At 38.8% G+C, this 5,464-nt stretch overlaps 1 non-coding gene across 1 annotated transcript; it reads right to left on the minus strand.

The window, feature by feature from the left end:
• Positions 1 to 811: 811 nt before the first annotated feature.
• LOC117667414 (U4 spliceosomal RNA) lies at positions 812 to 944 on the minus strand. The gene has a single exon (XR_004592036.3). It is a non-coding gene; the product is annotated as a U4 spliceosomal RNA (small nuclear RNA).
• Positions 945 to 5,464: the final 4,520 nt, after the last annotated feature.

The raw sequence follows: 5,464 nt of genomic DNA on the forward strand, positions 1-5,464 counted from the left end.
GCCGTACCCGTGACATAATGACACAATTACTTCCTACAGCAGCCCAGGATATTTGCTTTTTAAGGAAGGAGAGAACAATGTCCTGTACGGGTAAACAAGTTCACTGTCATTACCGAACAAATCAATATCATGACCTTCAAGGTATGTGCACTTGTTTGGCTTTCTCCTTTCGGTTAATAAAGGAAGCTTTATTTTACACCTTCTGTTGTGTTTCGCTGGGTTTTATGACTTTGAGATTATAGAGTCGTTGTTATAATGGCATCAAACCTGCTAATCCTCAATGGGGATGATTCAAAGTACGTTACTGGTTCCAGCTGCTCAGATGGAAACAATCTGAATTTATAGTTCTCCTGCTGACAATTGGCATAAAATGATTTACACTTTTCAGCATGGAGTCAAATTTTCATCGTTTAGGTGTTCTACTTCCTTATGTGTTATAATTTAGCATAATGATGTGATTATCTGTCAAATGTACAAGGGGATGTTGTTGGCTGAGGATGTCAAACACCTATTTTCAGTGTCTCGGAGCAAGCCTTTGAATTTATTTCCCTCAATTCTAGCATGTTGGTTCCAGTTCTCGTAACTAATCTTATTTTACTTTGAGTCTTCATCCCAGACTGGTTCCTAATCATATTAGCCTTTAACTCAGTTAACTCAGTTGGTATTACACAAGTTCTAAAAAGGAATTTTGTAAGAAATGTAAAACTGCTGCATTATCACATATTTATATATTCTTTTAGACGTGGGTTCAGATTTCTACTTGGAGTATGCTAAGAATAATGTAAATGCTATTTTCTAAGTAAGTTTTATACATTTGCATAGAAAATAGTGTCAAAAATAAAGTATCATATGCAGCATATCATAAGAAACACTGGGCTTCCAATTAGCAATAATCGTGTCTCAGATAAACATCATTGGGTACGATACTGCCACTGTGCAAAGCTGCTGGGGTAATTCTAATAAAAGGATGATAGTTTACATTTCCTGTAAAGTTCATAGTAGAATGATCAAAAAGGAATCTATCTCTCCGTCCCTCCCTCTTTCTCTCGCACACAAATATTCCTACCTTTTCCAAACATTAGTTGCTATATGTCCAAAGAAACTCTTCCAAAGCAGCCAGTTTTTTTATTTTCAGAGCTTATAAACCAGTCCAATCAATCTACCCTGAGCAATATAACAGTTCTCTAAATTAATTCCTAAATTGCACTTAAAGATCTTTTTTTCCAAGATGTTGTTGAAGATATGGTGAACTGTGTCACCATCCAGCATCAAGTAAATGAAAAGACCACACAATCATCGTGAAAGTATTTTCAGACAACAATGAACAGACAAGGTTTCAATAACAATCACTTGTGTCAATTCCCACAATTTCAGTCAGTTGGAATGTTCAATGGAGAAGATGATATACAGCAGGTTGGAAACACCAGTAAATATAAAACAGTTCTGGGGGTGAAAAAAAATGTATCTATATTTTCTAACAAAAACTCGATACATGGGTATTTTTTTAATGAAAAGTACAGTATAGCATAAGAAGTCAGCAGTTAAACTTCATGCTAGATTGCAAGTTTGCAAATGAAAATTACAAATTACCAAATGAAATGTTTGGTAAAAAAGAGTCAAGCTGCATGATGGAGTTTTTTTTTAAAAAAGTGACTATCATTGATGTTTTTAACCATTCCATGTGTACCCTCTGAGAACCAGGTCTATGAAGATTCAGAGTCATCCAGGTCATAGATGTATCAAAGGTGCTTTTTCAAAAGGCAACTGGACTTTCTTTGTTTTTCCTTGAAGATAAACTGAAGAAGCTTCTGGGATGAGAAGGGAAATGTCTTTCTTCAAAGACAAACAAAGTCCAGTTGCTTTTTTGAAAAAGCAATTTTGGGGCTCTGAGAACCATATTAATCTGTGGTACCCAAAAAAATCAGATAGCACTTTCCAAACCAGCAATTTTAATGAATAGGTGAAAGCAGCAATTGACAAAAAGGAACTAACATTTATGTTAGTCTGAAACAGCATGACCAGCAATACATATTTCTACATATTCTTAAATGCCTTGATAGTACAGGGGTTTAGTGCACCCTGTAATTAACACAGCTGCCTGCAATTTCTGCTGGTTCGAATCTCTCCAAGGCTCAAGGTTGACTCAGCCTTCCATCCTTTCTAAGGTAGGTGAAATGAGGACCCAGTTTGTGGGGGCAATAAGCTGACTTTGTATAAAACATACAAAAGAATGAAGGCTATTGCTTAACGCATTGTAAGCCGCCCTGAGTCTCCGGAGAAGGGCGGCATATAAATCAAATTAAAAAAAAAAATGCATGATATGTTAGGGGTTGCTATCAGTGAGATAGGTAAAATAATATTTTGTGGTTTCCCCTGTTGTTTAAGGGGCTCCATACTGAGTTTGGTGGTTATCTTGCAGACGTTTCATTACCCAACATCAGCACTGATGATATTATCTAACTGGGTAATGAAACGTCTGCAAGAAAACCACCAAACTCAGTAATAAGAACCCTACAGTTCAACCCTGAACTACAAATACTCTCTTCTTTTGATAGCTTCTTCATATTCTCCAGTTATAGCAGAGGAAGACTTTACTTGAAGAGCAGAACTATGCTCTGTGACTAAGTCACAGCTTGACAAAAAACTCGAATAGACAAGCTAGAATGGAAGAATATACAAGCTGATAATTACACAAATGTTTAGAAGTATGCAAATAATTACGGAAAATGTTCACAAAGTAGTTTGGATAAACATCCTGGCATTGATAAGTTAATTAACAACTGTAATGTGATAAAATAAATCCGTATTCTTACAGTTTAATCTTGTGTGATCTAAAAAAAAAACACCCATGTGTGAAGAAGACCTTAGCAGCATCTGGTTTGTTTCTACAGGTTTTATCATCTGTCTAGCTCTACTTGCCCGAGTCTTTTCTCACTTGTCAGGACTGAACTGTTGTGTCGAAAAGGAGATGTGTTAAATAGGGAAAGATTTTGCTTCCAGGATGGAAGAATTTATCAATGGAGCTTTGAACCACTCTGTATTCTAGAGTGGATTTATTTGGGTAGCTTAGTTGTTAGTAAAAAACTGAAGTGAACTGAATGGAGTTACAACTATAGATCAGCCTTCAGTTGTTTACAACCTTCCCAATGGAAAGTCCTAGAATATCAACAATGTACACACAAAAATGTTTAGGAGCAAATGATAAGCAGTCATTTAATATGCATCCATGTACTGTATAACCCAGAAATAATCATTTTCTATGCATGTATTTTTTATTGCACGTTTATTATTTTTATATATATATATATAATTTATTTTATTTTTATACCGCCCTTCTCCTGCGGGACTCAGGGTAGTGTACAGCCGAGATAAAACATTGCATATAAAATTTAAAAACAGTTTAAAAAACAATTAAATAATTTCGGCCCAAGATTTAAAACAACCCAATTAAAACCGAATTCAATTAAAACTGAGAGGATGGTATCAAGCCAGCCCAGCTAGATGAAATAAGTGTGTTTTCAGGGCCCGATGAAAAATCCGGAGGTCTGATATTGTGCATATCTCAGGGGGTAGGTCATTCCAGAGGGCAGGTGCTGCCACAGAGAAGGCTCTCCCCCTGGGGGTCGCCAGCCGGCACTGTCTGGCCGACGGCACTCTGAGGAGGCCCTCTCTGTGCGAGCGAACCGGTCGGTGGGAGGCTATTGGCGGCAGAAGGCGGTCTCGCAGATACCCCGGCCCTAAGCCATGGAGCGCTTTAAAGGTGGTCACCAACACCTTGAAGCGCACCCGGAAGACCACAGGAAGCTAGTGCAGCTCACGCAGGAGAGGTGTCATATGTGAGCGCCCCGTCGCTCCCATAATCCCCGCGCGGCCGCATTCTGGACTAACTGCAGCTTCCGGGTGCACCCCAAGGGGAGCCCCATGTAGAGCCCCATGTATAAGCAGCTTAAGGCCACAAACATATCTAATACTCCTTCTTCCTCTTCCCCACAACAACAGCCTTGTGAGGTGTGTTGGCTTGAGAGAGAGTGACTGGCTCAATGTCACCCAGCTGGCTTTCGTGTCTAAGGTTTGCAGTACTAGCGCTGTATAGTTTTGCAAACAGTGTTCTCCATTTCTGTTTCTTCTGTATATAATTTACAAGGCAAGTTAAACTTTGGACTCGGTTTAATGGACCTAATAGCAGAGTTTCAAAGCCAACAACTAAATCACCTACTGAGCGATACATTTCTAGGCAAGCCTGATGATTTACAAAATTTAATAAGCTCTTTCCTTATGGCTTTTCCCCCAGAGATGCTGTGTCTATACAAGCTACTGAGAAGGTTGTCAGAGGTGTACAAGCTATTTGTATAATGAAAATTTAGCATTTTTGTAGGAAATAGCATACATAGTCGCTGGCATTTGCTAATTCATTAACAGTAATGACATTTGCTGGCGGGATAGTAATCCTTATTCATTTTATTGCTTCTATATTTTGTATAATTTAAGACAACTCTGTAGGCACTTGAGAGAAGAAGGGGGCTCGTATCTAAAGTTTGCTGCACCACTAAACTGAATTCACAACTTGGATTAATAGTCTTACTGTACAATTTTGCAGTCAGGGTTTTATGCACTGATAAATACATAAAGCAGAAGAGGTGAAATATGCGAGAGAGAGATATGTGATCCGATATATAGACGTTAGCAAGTCATTAGTGGTATTAGTTTATTTCATATCTTTATTATTTTTATAAATAACTCAAGATGAGGAACATACATAATGCTCCTTCCTCCTATTTCCCCTCCAACAACAGTCCTGTGAGGTGGGTTGGGCTGAGACACAGTAAGTGGCCCAAAGACTTTCATGTCTAAGCAGGACTAGAACTCACAGTGTCCTGGTGATGGGCCCAATGTCGCTCAGCCGGCTTTCATGCCTAATGTGGGAATTTAATTTATAGTCTCCTGACTTGTATGTAGTCTGATGCCTTAACCATTAGATGGAACGGACTCCATTTTTTGAAGGAAATAAAATGGGGAAGAAATATCCTACCAATTAAAAAATATGTTAAGAATGACCAATGGCACTATGCAATGACAGTGGTGTTTATGTGATGTTGCTCTGAGTTACATTCCTAGTATAGCAATAGCAATAGCACTTAGAATTATATACCGCTTCACAGGGCTTTACAGCCCTCTCTAAGTGGTTTACAGAGTCAGCATATTTCTCCCAACAATCTGGGTCCTCATTTTACCGATCTTGGAAGGATGGAAGGCTGAGTTAACCTTGAGCCTGGTGAGATTCGATCTGCCAAACTGCTGGCAGCCAGTGATCAGCAGAAGTAGCCTGCAGTACTGCACTCTAACCACTGTGCCACCATGGCTCAGTTCTCAGTTCAGTCCATGCACATGTTTAGTGAAGGCTTGTAGCATTACTGAAGTTGTACTATCTTCATGAAGAAATTCATATTGATTTGGGGGACAGTTG

Source organism: Pantherophis guttatus, chromosome 5, assembly GCF_059756535.1.
Source record: "Pantherophis guttatus breed Tessera chromosome 5, ASM5975653v1, whole genome shotgun sequence".
Taxonomy (NCBI): domain Eukaryota; kingdom Metazoa; phylum Chordata; class Lepidosauria; order Squamata; family Colubridae; genus Pantherophis; species Pantherophis guttatus.